The sequence below is a fragment of the Medicago sativa genome, chromosome 7, assembly GCF_051527215.1.
Source record: "Medicago sativa cultivar Bolivia chromosome 7, Bolivia_mono, whole genome shotgun sequence".
In the NCBI taxonomy this organism is placed as follows: Eukaryota; Viridiplantae; Streptophyta; class Magnoliopsida; order Fabales; family Fabaceae; genus Medicago; species Medicago sativa.
The window spans coordinates 4,676,748-4,694,242 of record NC_140755.1 but is presented as its reverse complement, the minus strand read 5'-3'; the positions used below and the strand labels follow the sequence as shown (position 1 = coordinate 4,694,242).

The window sequence follows — 17,495 nt, the reverse complement described above, 5'->3', positions numbered from 1 at the left end:
TCTCAGGGTGTGCAGCTGCACACCCTCAAGTGCACTTGGCTCCGCCCTTGCATATCACAATTTCCCTACCAACTGAATTATTCTTACATAGACATAATTTCATAATTTTACCTATAAATAACTTCATGTTATTTTGCATTATGCAGGTTATGAATATTCTATATATTCTCTACTTACTAAAATAACAAAAACATTTTTTATGGTTTTTGTTGGTAAAGTTTAAAAAAAAACAGTAAAAACAATATATGTGAGTGAAATAATTAAACTATCATAATTTTTTTTGGAGCACTAAATTATTTTTAATTATCCTCCTCAAGTTATGAGAAATGCATTATTATAACTACTGAAAAATTCATTTTTAATTATGCCTTCGTCTGTAAGATTTGGGTACACATACCAGGAAATAATATAGTTAGATATTTATTTAGACCCTATTAGCCTTTTTTCTTTTAGTAAAATTCTTTTAATGCATACATGTTATTGGTTTTTGTAAGAGTACAAAGGGAAACTACTGAAAAAAATCAAAGTCCCACATAGATTTAATATAAGATGTCACTATAGTTTAAAAGATAGGTTAAATCTAATGTAAAAATTTAATCTGATATCAAGTTATGTCGAATATAAAAACCTAGCTAATAGAAATACATCATTATTTTGTACCAAAAAAAAAAAAGAAATACATCATTATTTTTTTCTTGAAGAAAGAAATATATCATTAGTTATATCTTGGTTTTTTAAAAGAATCAAAATTTTAAGGGAAAAACAAATGGCGTACAAAAATCAAATGTTATGGATGGAAAGAGTACAAACTTTCATTTTGTGATAATTTTGAAGGTGCAGATTTTAAATTTTATAAAGGTCACCGTTAAATTCTTCTCCTTGTAACTTACACTTTCACTTCACTTTGGGGATATCTAACAAATTGATGTCGAAAGCTCTATCTACAAGAGTTCATAGAAATGATAATAAGATGTGAATTATTTTACTTTCATATATTTTTAAAAAAACATTCATTTTAGTCCAATGGAAATGTGGGAGATACTATCACACAAGCCCTTAAATATATCATGATTATAAAAATATCTTAAAATGTCTTTCGCGAGTTAGGTCCACAAATGTGTCTTAACTTACTTGATTTCATTTATCTTTAAACTTGTCTTTCATTAGTCAATTTAATCCATGAAATTAATCATACAAGAAACATTTAATGATGTTTTCAAAATTTTGATACATAGAGCAAGCTAAAACATTTCTATGATGAGTAAATTTAAAGATTAATTATAAGCTGATACCCTTTTTTGTATCATCCTTGTACATCTCCATGTGGTACTAGGGAGAAGAGAAATGAGAGACAAACTTGGTGAGTGTGTGGAGGCCACATCATCATGTGTCAGTTTTGTGTGTAGAGGTACAAGGGGTGTATGCCACACAGAGTGGTCAACCTATCATTGCTCAAATTCAAAAACATTTCAAGTTGCAATGACTTCAATGCACTTCACAGCTTTCGCAACAACGCTAACCACCATTTAAAACTACACCATCCGGTCACTAATATAAGCAAAAATCCACTTTATAGATTCATTCAATTAATGATGTATGTAGTCTTTATTATAGGCTACATACGTCATTTATTGAATGAGTCTAGAAAATGGATTTTTGCTTATATTAGTGACCGGAGGGTGTATACTCTCAACTACAAAACTTCCAACTCGACCACATATGTTAAGTTTGACTTAGTCAACTCCTCAGGCCAATCCGAACTCCACTACCACCCATCAGTTGAGGGAACTCCTTTAGGGTCTGTGTGGGAAGAGAGTTTTAGAGGATTTTTAGGGGGAAAGCTTCGGAATGCTAAGACTATTGATGAGTCATAGATAGTATTAATTATTGCCTTATTTAGTTTAGTTTTATTTTAGATTTGATTTTATTTTATTGCATTTTATTTTAGTTTAGAATATTTTACTTCAAATTGTGTTTTATTTTATTTTAGGAATAAATATATGGTGGAAGGTGTCTTGGAGCAAAAGAAAGAGGACTGGAGCAAATACAGCGCAAGAATACGAAGATACGGGACAAAAATATGTTCCCACCAAGTCAGAAGCTTGGCACGGCCAGTGCCAACATGTGGCACGGCCGTGCCACCCTCCAGAGCCACTTTTGCTGCTTTTTCTTCAAGGCCAAGTTACCCTGTTGCAGCTTTACTGTTTTACCCTTTTAGTTGCTTAGTTTCTAAGTCGATTGTAAAGCTATAAATAGAGTAGCTCTCCACCATGAACAATCATCCTTTACTTTGTTTATTTCAAGTATTATTTTAATAAAAGTCTTTATTTTCCTTTTACTTTCCTTGCAATTTATTTTACCGTATTTCTCTCTTCTTCCTCCATGTCTACGATGAACATGAGTGAGTAGACTTCTTAGTCTTAGGATTATTGGGGAGTCTAATGACTCAATCCTAAACAAAACATGTCTAAACCCTAATTTCTATGTAACCCTAATTTCTAATCTAGATTCACCGTCTTAACGTGGATTAACAATTATCAAACTGTGGAAGCGAAAGCGGAGGGTTTGATAATCGTTAATCCATCATCCCAAACATCAATTCATAAAGCGAGAGCGGAGTCTTGATGTTGGAACAAGTGAATCTAGACAATAGTTGCAAAACAGTGAAATAGTCTTTGCAACTATTGAGACAAAGAGTAGTTTCAATCCTCTATGCATCTTCTAGTAATCATGTCAGTGAAATAGGCTTGGTTGCTAGAAGTAAACTCTCACCGGACTTTCATCGGAAAGGTGAGGGGCTAAGGGAAACCGGTCTTTAGAAATTAGTGTGTAAACCATGAAATTAGAAGTTTAGGTTTTGTCTAGTGAAGGATTAGTTATTAAGATGAACCAATGATCCTAAGGCCCCTTTATTATTATTGTTCTTACCTTCAGCAATCAAACCCTTTCTAATCAACTTTCTCTCCTCTAATCATTCATTAAAAGTTAATTAAATTGACCAACTCCCTAGCGGAACGATACTCTACTTACTACTATTACTTCGATAGGCCGTGCGCTTGCGGTTTGGCTCTATCAAGTTTTTGGCGCCGCTGCCGGGGAGTTAACTAATTTGATTAGCTTTTTCTTAGTGATTAGAATTCTCTCTTCTTCTTTCTCTTTTCTTTTTATTTTTATTTTTACCTTTTTATTTTTCTGTTATCGTTAACTTCTTGGGTTCTCAACCTTGTATGCGAAGAACTAGAAATCAAGCGGTATTCATACCCGAGATCGAAAGGTTCTTACATAGAAGGAGGAGAGCAGCACAAAATAACACCGCCATGGCCAATCGCACTCTCAAAGAGTATGCAACGCCGTCTACGGCTGAGCCACAAGCTGTTATTGTGTACCCAACGGTTGAGGATGACAACTTTGAAATCAAGCCTGCCCTACTTAACTTGGTGCAGCAAAACCAATTCTCGGGATCCCCCACAGAGGATCCCAATCTTCACATCTCTGTTTTCCTACGAATTAGTGGAACCATGAAGGAGAACCAAGAGGCCGTAAGACTTCATCTCTTTCCCTTTTCCTTAAGGGATAGAGCTAGCGCTTGGTTCCATTCCCTCGAAGTCGGTTCCATTACTTCATGGGATCAGATGAGGCAAGCATTCCTTGCCCGTTTCTTTCCACCATCTAAAACCGCTAAACTTAGAGACCAAATCACACGGTTCAATCAAAAAGATGGGGAATCTCTCTATGAGGCGTGGGAGCGTTTCAAAGAAATGCTAAGACTTTGTCCCCACCATGGCCTAGAGAAGTGGCTTATAGTCCACACTTTTTATAATGGCTTGTCTTATACCACTAAGATGTCTGTTGATGCAGCTGCAGGTGGAGCACTTATGAACAAAAACTACACGGAGGCGTATGCCCTAATTGAAGACATGGCTCAAAATCATTACAAATGGACCGACGAGAGAGCCATCTCTAGTTCTTCATCCTCCAAAAAGGAGGCAGGTATACACGAAGTCTCTAACTATGATCACCTTGCTTCTAAAATTGATACACTAACTGAAAAACTTGAAAAATTCAATGTTAGTGCTATCAATTCTGCATCTACTCCTTCTTGTGAAATATGTGGTATAGCTGGTCATGCTGGTGTTGATTGCCAACTAGGTAGTGCTACTAATGGTGTTGAGCAAATGAATTATGCTCAATACAACCAAGGGATGCGACAAAATCAAAATTTTTATAAAAACCAAAATCTCTATGGACAAGTAGCACCACCCGGTTATGCAAACAACCAAAGATTCACTCAAAAATCCAATTTGGAAATTTTGTTGGAAAATTCTATTGCCAACCAAAACAAACAACTTCAAGAACTTAAAAACCAAACTGGATTTCTGAATGATTCTCTTTCCAAGCTCAATACCAAGGTTGACTCTATTGCTACTCACTCTAAAATGCTTGAAACTCAAATCGCTCAAATAGCCCAACAAGTGGCTACATCTTCCCAAACACCGGGAGTCTTTCCTGGTCAAACCGAAGCCAACCCCAAAGCCCAAGTTAATGTCATATCTTTTAGGGGTAGTAAGTTAGGCGAAACTTTTGCTAAGGTTAAAAACATTGGGAAAGAAAATGTCAAGCCCTTAGGTGATAAAGTTGTGATAAGAGAAGCTAAATCACTTGGAGAAAACAAAACTCCATCCCCCTTAAATCCTGATAAGCTTAAACTAGAGGGTAAATTTGAAAAATTTGTTAACATACTTAGGAAGATTTGCGTTAAACTTCCCTTTGCTGAAGCTTTGTCTAGGATGCCTCTATATGCAAAGTTTTTAAAGGAAATCTTTTCAAAGAAAAGGGCTATAGAGCATAATGAGACAATAGCCTTGGCTAAGGAAACTAGTGCAATCATCCAAGAAGCAACCCCTAAGCTTAGAGATCCAGGTAGCTTTGCCATACCATGTGAAATTGGGAATGAATCCATAAACAAAGCCTTATGTGACTTAGGAGCTAGTGTTAGTTTGCTGCCTTTGTCTCTTCTTAAAAGGATAGGGATAGGAGAGTTGAAACCTACCGAGATGGAATTAAAAATAGCTGATCGTTCTACCATGAAACTTGTAGGATTTGTCGAGGACATACCTGTTAAGATAGAGGGGATATACATCCCCACTGATTTTGTAGTCGTTGACATTGAAGAGGACGATGACGTCCCTATAATCCTAGGTAGACCGTTCCTCGCAACTGCAGGAGCCCTCATTGATGTTAAACTTGGTAGGATCGTCTTTCAAGTGAGTGATAAGATGGTAGGATTTGAGTTGGAAAACGTTATGAAAGGTCCCGCTCTTTACTCTTGTTGCATGCTTAACGATCATGTTGTGAAAGAACGTTTTATAGCGCCATCTACACAACATGATATCTTTGATCCATTCTAAGGACTCTTTCTAACCGTCAAGCTAATGACATTAAAAGAGCGCTTCGTGGGAGGCAACCCACGCATTTAATTGCTTTTGTTTTGTTTTTCTTTGTTTTAATTTGTTTTGTAGGTAATTGTCCAAGTATGATTCGAGAAAAATCAAGAAAATGAAAAATTTTGAAGTCCCTCTGACCAGAGTGTTGGCACGGCCCGTGCTGGATCTGGCACGGCCGTGCCAGTGTTTTTGAAGAAAAGAAGGTTGGGAGCCACAGAAAGTTGGCACGGCCCGTGCCAAGGTTGGCACGGCCGTGCCCGTGTTCTAGCCTTTTTAAACCTAATTTTTCTTCTTCTTCTCCATTCATTCTCAAACCACAAACCTCTCTCTACCTTCAAACTTCTCTCTAAACCTCCATAACCTTCAAACCTTCAAACCTCCATATCTCACTCAAATCTTCATCAATCTACTCCATTCTTTCACCAATCAATCACAAACTTCATCCAAAACAAAAATCACCAATCAAAAACAACTTTCATCCACCCAAACCCATAATTCACCAAAACCCTAATCCTTCAAAACCTAACCCAATCACCACAAAACCTCAACCAATCTCCATAACTAAACCCATAAACCTTACTTAAACATCCACCCCAACCCTAAACCAATCCTTTCCACCAAAAATCTTCCCAAACCCCAAACTTTCATACCAACCATAACCAAGGTCAAATGGCTTCAAGAAGAAGAAGTGGAAAGGAACCAGCAAGTTCTTCCGGTCCTCCCCCAAAGAAGCAAACACAAGTCAAGAATCATGGAATTCAGTTCAAAGACAACAAACAAAGGGACAGGTACAAAATTCTTACTTCTAAAACCTTACATCCCTCTAGATATCCTGATTCCTATGATTTGCAAGTGCTAGGGCTTAGAGATGATGTTTTTAGGTTGATAGGTAGGCTAGGTTGGACTGATATGCTAACACCTTTGAGGGGTTATGAGAATTTTACTTATGAATTTTTAAGCTCACTTGTTTTCACTAAAGATAAGTTGAATTTTGATAACCCTAACCATAGAGTTGTTTTCCGGTTAATGAACATTGATTATAATATGTCTCTTCAGCACTTTTGTGAAGCCTTAGGTTTTGTCAATGAGGGGTATATTCATGATCATTGGGATGATAGTCTGAAACCGGATAACTATGACCCAGCTGCCTTTTGGAACCGTATCACCGGCCTTGATAACTATGTCCCTAGAGCCAACAAAGCTAGCAACATTCACAACCCCGTACTTAGGTACCTTCAGAGGGTCATGGCTTGCACTATTTGGGGTAGAACCGAGCTAGGAAACACTAGAACCGATGAGTTGTTCATGTTATGGGCAATGCTCTATAACCACCCCGTCAACACTGGCTTTTATTTGATTGATTACCTAGACTTTGTAGCTACTAGACCAGCCGGTAGGGGAGACATAGTGGTGGGTGGCATCATTACATACATAGCTCGATGTTTTGGTGTGAGTGAGGATGAGGGGATCAAACCAATTGAGGGAAACAATAAGCTTAACCGGGAAACCCTCATTGCTATGAATTTCATTAAACATCGTCCACCACTCCATTACCAACTTAAGCTAAATGTGCCAATCGTGTTTTTATTGCCTAACCCATCTCGGACTACCACCGAGGTGGAAGAAAATTGGTTGTATGTTGATGATGTGCAGGTTCTAGAACAACAAGATGATGAAGGAGAGGGTGCTAGCTTGCACCATGATGAAGGAGAAGGTGCTAACTTGCACCAAGAGGGGCACCATGGCCATGAAGCCGATGAGCTTAATGAAAATCAAAGATGGACATGGATTCACAATGAAATCGAGAGGATGAGCACCGAGCAACAAAGGCAAGGTGTTGAGATCTCCGGCCTTCGCAATGAAGTTCAAAGGGGCAACCGTGTCAATGATGAAAATAATGAGATGCTCCGTCGGATGATGCAACACCTCCAACTTCAAGGTCCTCCTTACGGACCTCAATAAACAAATGTGAGCTCTCCTCTTCCTCTCTTCCCTTCTTCTTCTCCCTATCTCTCTCATTCTTCTACTCATCTCCTTCTTTCATCTTCTTCTACTCCTCCTTCTTCTTCTTCTTTTAATTTCTTTTTCTTTTGAATCATTGAGGACAATGCTTCCCCTAAGTGTGGGGGGGGCCTAATAAAGTGTCTAGAGTCGTAGTGTTCCCAAACTCCCTTGAACTTTATTCTTTTGTTTTGTTTTTATAGCAAGAGGCATGACTAAGTAGCTTGTTTTTAATGTAAATATGGCATAAAATTTTTGTTTTGTCTCTTCTCTAAAGGTTGTCTCTGGTACATGAAAATAGTTTCTTGTGTTTCTTATGTTCTTGCTATACCCATATCATGTTTTATTGTGAAAATCTCCAATGAGAAAAGCACCCGGTTGCAATCCTTGAGTAAATGTATGAATAGGTATTTTAAGGAACACGTTCTATCTTTAGTGTTAACTTAGACCCTTTAAAGTCTTAAGAGTAAAAGTAGTATAAGTTTGTGTGGGAAAATTAATCAAATTGTTCTTAATTGTTATATTCTTATTAATTTGTTAATGTTAAATGGGGCGGGAGAATGGCACCAACATATGGGGGAAAGGACAATTACATCCTAACTTCCTAATTGTGGTGGTGACTCCTTAATTTGAACTTAAAGTGAAACAAATTCATCAATGCTAGGGGGAAAGGACAATTACATCCAAAAAGACTTCCTACGCGGAGATGAAACAAATAAATAATTTTGCAGCACTGCTTAGGGTGATTTTGAATCTAGGGGGAAAGGACAATTACATCCGAGAAGACTTCCTACGAGGATAGATAGCCCCTAAGCATCTGCAGCCCCTTTGTGCTTAATTGTTATATCTAATTTAATTTTAACTCAAATTCCCATCACTCTTATATGAAATGAAGAAAGGACTTTTCTCGGTTACTTTAGCACTAAGGATAGAACCTATTCCTCATAATATCTGTCTTATACAGGAGCAAGAAAAGGGTTGGACTGCACACACACACTCACTTGAGACTTGATGTTGGGTAGAATAGGTTCATGAGAAGTGTTTGAAATTGAAATTAGTGTACTTGAGGCAAAACCTTTCTTTGAGACTTATGTTCTTAATATTGCCATAAATCAATCTTCGTTGCTGCTATGTTTGCTGCCTTTTGCTTGAGGACAAGCAAAGATTCAAGTGTGGGGGAGTTTGATGAGTCATAGATAGTATTAATTATTGCCTTATTTAGTTTAGTTTTATTTTAGATTTGATTTTATTTTATTGCATTTTATTTTAGTTTAGAATATTTTACTTCAAATTGTGTTTTATTTTATTTTAGGAATAAATATATGGTGGAAGGTGTCTTGGAGCAAAAGAAAGAGGACTGGAGCAAATACAGCGCAAGAATACGAAGATACGGGACAAAAATATGTTCCCACCAAGTCAGAAGCTTGGCACGGCCAGTGCCAACATGTGGCACGGCCGTGCCACCCTCCAGAGCCACTTTTGCTGCTTTTTCTTCAAGGCCAAGTTACCCTGTTGCAGCTTTACTGTTTTACCCTTTTAGTTGCTTAGTTTCTAAGTCGATTGTAAAGCTATAAATAGAGTAGCTCTCCACCATGAACAATCATCCTTTACTTTGTTTATTTCAAGTATTATTTTAATAAAAGTCTTTATTTTCCTTTTACTTTCCTTGCAATTTATTTTACCGTATTTCTCTCTTCTTCCTCCATGTCTACGATGAACATGAGTGAGTAGACTTCTTAGTCTTAGGATTATTGGGGAGTCTAATGACTCAATCCTAAACAAAACATGTCTAAACCCTAATTTCTATGTAACCCTAATTTCTAATCTAGATTCACCGTCTTAACGTGGATTAACAATTATCAAACTGTGGAAGCGAAAGCGGAGGGTTTGATAATCGTTAATCCATCATCCCAAACATCAATTCATAAAGCGAGAGCGGAGTCTTGATGTTGGAACAAGTGAATCTAGACAATAGTTGCAAAACAGTGAAATAGTCTTTGCAACTATTGAGACAAAGAGTAGTTTCAATCCTCTATGCATCTTCTAGTAATCATGTCAGTGAAATAGGCTTGGTTGCTAGAAGTAAACTCTCACCGGACTTTCATCGGAAAGGTGAGGGGCTAAGGGAAACCGGTCTTTAGAAATTAGTGTGTAAACCATGAAATTAGAAGTTTAGGTTTTGTCTAGTGAAGGATTAGTTATTAAGATGAACCAATGATCCTAAGGCCCCTTTATTATTATTGTTCTTACCTTCAGCAATCAAACCCTTTCTAATCAACTTTCTCTCCTCTAATCATTCATTAAAAGTTAATTAAATTGACCAACTCCCTAGCGGAACGATACTCTACTTACTACTATTACTTCGATAGGCCGTGCGCTTGCGGTTTGGCTCTATCAACTATATTTTAAAATATTAAAAGAACAATAAGATAAATTATATAATATTTACGATATGTGTTATTTGAACAACCATTTGTTTGACATGAGACAACCAAAAATTTTAAAAGAAAAGTATATATTGGCACGAAAACCAAAGCAATGGAGAGATAAAGTAAAAGTATAATGTGAGTATGAGAGAGAATATTGCAACAAATTGGTTTTATAAATATCATTTCTCAATGCTTTAATCACACTTCATTGATTTAAAAAAATAAAAATTATAGTGTAGTTTAAAAGAGAAAAGTAATCTCTCGCTTCTGCTCAATCCCTCCTTCTAAAAACCAATAGCTTCACCATTTCCCAACATACTACGTATACTATCATTATATGGACACCACAAATTTCAACACCATCCGAACTTCTAAAAGCCGCAAATCTGTCAACTGTGTCAGATAATTCATGACTAAGACCATTTACAATGGTCTGTTTAATGACAGATTCAACAAGAAAAAGCCTTGCAGTGGTATGTTTAATGTGCAAGTGAAATGACATGGAGGAGAGAAGTGTTTAATCCGTTCAACACAATTTAATGTCTCCCACCTGCCACGCGTTGCCTTCTGGTTGGAGAGGAAGGAGAGAGAAGCTGAATGTTGGAATGATGGGGGACCCGTGTTGGCTTTTCCTGGTTTTTAATTTTTTTAATAATATTACATCAATTATTTCGTTGAAAAATAATTTAAAAAAAATAAATATATCAAAATTCATGATTTTTTTTTCTCTCTATAAATAGAGACTTGGTTCATTTCATTTGGACACAGAAAAAAATACCAAGTTTTTCACTATCTTCTTCTTATTATATCTTTTTATTAGCAAACTAAGTGAAGTTTTAATCTTCTTTTTAGTGAAATGGATCCCAATAAATTATTTAAATAAATTTTTTAAATATTTTTTCAGTTTTTCTTTATTTTAATTTAATTATAATCGATAATTGTAATTTTATGTAATTATAAAAACAAAAATATAAAATCAAAGAAGAATAAGAAATAAGAGGTGGTGGGGTAGAGTAGGTGGTGGGGTAGAGTGTTGAATGAAAAAACGAGAGGTAAAAATTGAATGAGTGTTGAATTAAGAGAGAGAAGATGATGTGGAGTGTTAAAAAGTGAAAAAGTGGGTGTTAAAGGGTGTTGAATGTGTTGAACCACTCTAAATGGTCTAAGTTGATGACCCTTCACAAACCAAGTCTTTTTCTCAACAATTCGTTCAACAGTCACCAAGTTTCGCCTTTTCTAGGATTTGCCCGGGTTAAGATCCTCTCCATTTGTAATTTGTTCCATTTGTTGCAATTTGGAGAGAGATAGACACAAAAAAATTAGTGGTGGGTCCTATCACTAAGTGGATCCCACCATCATTAATTTTTTTTATCTATCTCTCTCCAAATTGCAACAAATGGAACAAATTATAAATGGAGAGGATCTTTACCCGATTTGCCCCTAGAGTAATTCCCAGAAATTTAATATGCAAAGATCCTATACAGGCTATACTAGGAGATACAAAAATATGAATTTTCTAAATAATATCCGACATAGACCACTTCACAAAAATTAAGTAAATCGTATAAATAAAAGAGATAATTATGGAGAAGAGGGAAATCCAAAATTCATATCCTCTCCAACGGAATTTTCAGCGGAGAGTGTGTAGTGTACATCCTCACTTTTAAAATCTTCCAAATCTACAAGTGGTATACGAAATAGATGATTTAGTTTCCACTGTACACACATCTTGCGGAGATGATCTCTGTTCCAACTAACTATTAATATTTGTCATTCAAAAGGAAAAGAGATTGAAAAAAAAGTAATTTATGTTGTATTGAAAGAAAGAGGTCAATCATTTTAGAAGAATACTTGTTTTTACAAATAAGTAGGTCATTTTGAGGCTAATATATTAAAGTATATATATATAAAAAAAAAAAAAAAACTACAGTGTTGATTGTTACATGAAGGGTGTCTCTGATTTGGGAAATATATGATCAATGCATCTCCAATCTAATGGAGCATATTAAAGTATTGTTTTAAACATTATTCTTGGTGGTCAAAGCTAGTCAATCCTAGACCTTTTTAATGGAGCTGATTAATGATTTGTAGGGACCTTTCTAATTGTATTTGTGGAAGTAGTCCTCCTCCTCCCTCATTTTGGCGTAAAGCATGATTCCCTCGCACACAAACCACTAACCATTCAATAAAAATAGAAAGAAAAAAAAACTCTCACACACACAAAACACACACACCCATATACAAAACACACACAAAGTTTCACTCATACACACAACTCACAAAACAGACACACTTTACTTTGTGTTTTAATTGATCTTTATTAAAATTAAATCTTTATTAATGCTTTCTCTATGAGTGTCAATATTTACTACCTCGAAATAGCCTTGTAAAATATGATATCTTGGATCTCTTCCTTGTCTTAAAAAATGGTAGTCTAACCTTTGAATATTAAAAATTGTTAAAGAGTACTAAAAAGTTTGAACATAAAGTTTACAAGTGGGTGTATTTATTATCTTACAAGTCCGTTTTTGTAAAAATTGAGTTAGACTCAACTCAAATTTTAAGAACATTAGAATCAATCTAAAAATTCGTTAAATCAACTACTATCAAACCACTCGAGTCAGTCTCATGATATTTACTCCGAGCATATGCTAAAGTCCCATAAAGTCTTAACATAAATTTGTAAGTGAAAAGTCCTTTTCATCATACACATCAATTTTGTAAAATTTGGGTTAAGTCCGATCCAAATTCTTTAAAACAATTATTGGAAGGGAAAAAATAGAGGTTTCCATTTGTGAGGAGCAGCATGGGGGATGCATTAAAGAAAAGGAAATGGGTCCTATATAGTGTTACTAGAGAAATATACACGGTTCATTTAGTGCTTTCTATTTTACTCAAAATTTTGAATGTTACCTTTTCCACCGTCTAATGAGAGACCAAAGTTAGTTCATTAGCATCATTTCATGCATGATTCATGACAACCATTTAGACACAAAAGCTGATTAACTCAGATTCACTAATCATGCTTTACTTTCGCAGCTTAAAAAAGGAGCTTAGAATTAAGGAATCATTTATAAATTAATGTATTGAATGTTGTGTAATTGGACTGAGTCACACAGCCTTCGGTTTAGTGGTCGACACAGGTCAGTTAAACAAGCCTCTTCCACCATTAATTAAGCTTGAAACTATAGAATCAAATCTGAAGATTACAGCAGTCAAGCAACCATGAATCTTGATACTACTTTTTTTGCTGTAAAATGAGTCGTGAATCGTGATTCTTCAATTGAAGAATAAAATCAGGGGTTACTATTTAATATACACTTGCATTTTAGGGCTAGCTAGCTAGCTAAAAAAAATTAAAGTGTGCATTAAAGGTTATAAGAGCTCAGCGAATCTTGCAACCGACATGCAATAAAATGTAGCTAGCTTAGGTTAATTAATTTATTTACATTATTGCAATGAATGTTAATTACTTTACCATAATATCAGACCACTACCATCCATTACAAGCATGTAGCAGTGACCAGGTTCAATCGCACAAACATAGGAGCTATATTATGAGCTAGAGTGCATAATAGTAATATATATTTTCTTAACAAATCATAATCAAAACTCCAAAGCAACATGCAAGCCATATATCTATGTCTAGTCAATAAAGCATAGCACACTGGTTTTCGACTAAGAAGGTATATGCCGCTTATAAACTTTGTCCTGACAATTATATTGGTCTCGATTGAACACTTTCTTTTAATTATATAAATTTAATTGAAAGGGGTACAAACTCATGGAGATTACAAACAACCAAGAATATTTAATATAATATTTGATTGACAAAAAAAAGACCACTTTAAAAGGAAAAAAAATGCCACGTCGGATGGCTTAAAGATAATAATCGGATTATTTAAGTGTAAATAAGTGACTTGGAATGAACAACAAAATTTTTGAACTTTTGAGACATGTAAACCCAATTTTAATAACGGACAAAAAAAAGTATGAAAAATGCTCATTAGGCCCTTTGACTCCCTCGAATTTTCGAATTTGACCCTCTCCGTTCGTAATCCTCGAACCGTTCGGAAGTTACGTCCCGATGCACTGTGAATGTAGAAACTCAGGAAGAAAGATATGAGAAATATTTGTATATTCATTGTATGTTTTCAAGTACAAGTAGGTGATCATATTTATATTATATGATTGTAGACAAAGAAACACAAAAACTAATTACACATAATGATTGATTACTCCTAACATAATTACAAAACAATGACAATAAATGGAGAATCATAATATATCTTAACATCCCCCCTCAAAGTCAAGTGGGTGGAGCTTCAATCAACTTGAGTTTGGACACTAAAGTGCAGAAACGTCCTGGAGAATGAGGTTTTGTGAACAAATCAGCCGGTTGGTCAAGAGTGCCAATGGAGATAAGATGAAGTTCACCACAGAGAAGATGTTGACGAATGAAATGACAATCAATTTCAATATGTTTGGTTCGCTCATGGAAAACATCATTGTGAGCAATTTGAATAGCACTGCGGTTGTCACGATATAGATCAGTTGGTGAAGACTGTGGTGTATCTAAATCATCAAGAAGCCAACAAAGCCACAATATCTCAGAAGTAGTATCAGCTAGAGCCCGATATTTAGCTTCAGTGCTAGAGCGAGCCACCAAGGTTTGTTTCTTGCTATGCCAAGATATAAGGGAATCTCCAAGATAAATACAAAAACCAGTGGTGGAACGACGATCACTAGGATCACCGGCCCAATCAGCATCAGAATAGGCTCTAAGAATTAATGGGGATGTAGCTGAGTAATGAATACCATAAAATAAGGTACCCTTGATATACCGAATAATCCGAAGGACAGCAGCATAATGTGTGGTACGTGGAGAAGCCATGAATTGGCTAACAATATGAACATCATATGAAATATCCGGCCGAGTAACAGTGAGGTATATTAGACTACCTACAAGCTGCCGATAAAGAGTAGCATCATTAAGTAAATTACCATCTTGAGGAGTAAATCGAACATTCGGTTCTAGAGGAATATGTTCGATTTTACAATCAGTTGGACCTGCTCGAGAGACAAGATCAGAAGCATACTTAGCCTGTGAGAGAAACAAGCCATCACTCGAAGATAATACTTCAAGCGCCAAAAAGTAACTTAAGGGCCCAAGATCCTTCATCTCAAAATGTTGACATAAGAATTGCTTGAGTTCTTTAATTCCAATGGAGTCATCACCAGTGATAATCATGTCATCGACATAAAGAAGTAAGACAACAGTGCCATTTTCAGTTTTTCGAGTAAAAAGAGCAGAGTCATGAGCACTGGAAGAGAAATTCAGCTGAGTGATAGTCTTGTGAAATTTAGCACACCAAGCTCTAGGGGCTTGTTTGAGACCATAAAGAGCCTTGCGAAGTCAACATACTTTGTTTTCCTGACATGTATATCTTGGAGGAGGACGCATGTAAACCTCTTCTTCTAACTCGCCATTGAGAAAGGCATTTTTAACATCCATTTGAGTGAGTTTCCATTTGGGAGTGGCAGAAATGGCAAGAAGAGTTTGAACAGAGTTGATGCGGGAAACAGGTGCAAATGTTTCTTCATAATCAATTCCATACTCTTGAGTGAACCCTTTTGCTACAAGACGAGCTTTGTAACGCTCTATTGATCCATCAGAAAGAGTCTTTATTTTGTACACCCATTTGCATCCTACAAGAGTCTTATCGGAAGGAGGATCAACAAGGTCCCATGTGTGGGTCTTCTCCAATGCCAGTAATTCTTCCTGCATAGCTTGCTGCCAACGAGGATCTGTGGAAGCTTCCTTATAGGAATGTGGTTCATGGTGGTGAAGCATAGTGGAATAACAATGGTAATCACGAAGATAAGGAGGTGGATTTCTTACCCTCGGAGGAAGCTCAACGGTGGGAGGTGCATGATCAACGGTCGGATAAACGTCATCAGAAGTGGATTAAACATCGGAAGGGGTTGGAAGCTCACCAGAAGAACCTGCATATGTCCCAGAACCTGCATGTGTGTCACTAGGAAAAAGATCAACATCAGGGTTAGTAAAGAGAGGAGTGGAAGTAGACAGGATCGACTTGAACTTTGATAAGGAAGAGAACATTGTTGAGGCAAAATCCCTAATTAATTTTAAAGATAATAAACTTTAATGATTAAAGGATTAAATGGACTTTGATTAATTCCTTGGTATTTAACTTGTGCTCTTGAGTGTTTTTACTAAGACAGGAACAGGTTTAAAACATACCAAATCAAAGGACATTTGAAATCATGAACTAACTCTGAGTTCAGAAAGTTAGTTCAGAAGGTTGTTCAGAATGTTGATCAGTGAGTTGATCAGAACGTTCTGATAAGAGTTCAGAAGCTGAAGCTGAAGTTCAGAAAGCTGAACGTTCTGATGGAAACCCAGAAAGTGTTCATAAGCAAACACAGGATCATCAAGAACGTGAAGAACCTGCTAGTACATTTGATATAAATGAAAGGTCCAGAAAAGTACATTTGCATGGGTCTATCAACAAATAAAGGCATGGACAAGGAATCATGTGTAAAGGATCTTTAATGTTCATCCAAGACTATGAACATTAAAGTACTAGGAATATTCCAATGTGAATTTAATCCTAGATGTTGCATTCACTGCACTTCAGTAGTGTCCTTACTATTAGGATTGATTACATTAAAAGCTAGTCTTACAAATCATCCTAAAGTAAGCACAAATGGAACATTCTGATGGTCAGAATGTTCATGTCTGCGCATGCTTCAACCAATGAACAGTGTAGTTGGTGAAAAGTTAGCAAGCAAAGCAAAAGAGATCTTGCATCAGAGATAACCTGACCTCTGAGCTGTAAACAAGCAGATTTCTTTGAAGCATGGGCCTGAAGTTGCAGATCCACTGCTCTCTCTCTCTCCTGCACAAAGTCCAAGACAGATTTGGTGTACTTTATCCCACCTTTTCCAGCAAAACTGGATGCATATGGAAAGGCTACTTTTTGGAGGATAAAACTCAAACAAATCTCACATCACGTGCTGGGCAAGCCCAGAAATTCATCCAACATTCATCCATGATGAACCCAGATGAAGAACATCATGAATATCCAACATTCTGATGAAGAACACAGCAACATTCTGATGTTCATCCTGGGAACTCAACAACATTCTGATGGTCAGAATGTTCACCCAGATTTTCAAGTAAAAGCTTGTGGGGCCCAGGACACGTGGCATAACACCATTGGTCACCTTACAACGGCTATATGAGCCCAAAAACTCTATAAATAGAGATCAAAGGCTCAGCATTACTTGCACCATTGCAAAGCATACAAGAAAACAACTTGATTTTGTTTGAAGCTCTTGCAATCTGAAATTGATCAATCTCTAAGGCGTTCATTACTTAGTGCACATCAATACTCTTTGTTATCTTAGTCACAGATAACTTCTTCCTTCCTCTCTTCTTTTGTTTGTCTGATTCACAAACAAACTTTCACACAAATTGTAACAAAGTCTCATCTAGCTTTAGGGGTTCTAAAGTGTTAGCTTGAGTAAGAATTGTAAAAGTCTAAGTGGTTAACTTAGCAAAAAGGTGCAAGCCTGCTGAGGCTTAGAGAATACA

At 36.3% G+C, this 17,495-nt stretch overlaps 1 non-coding gene across 1 annotated transcript; it reads right to left on the bottom strand.

Annotated features, from left to right (window-relative positions):
• Positions 1-3,680: 3,680 nt before the first annotated feature.
• LOC146903674 (small nucleolar RNA R71) lies at positions 3,681-3,787 on the bottom strand. Its single transcript, XR_015020762.1, has one exon. It is a non-coding gene; the product is annotated as a small nucleolar RNA R71 (small nucleolar RNA).
• Positions 3,788-17,495: the final 13,708 nt, after the last annotated feature.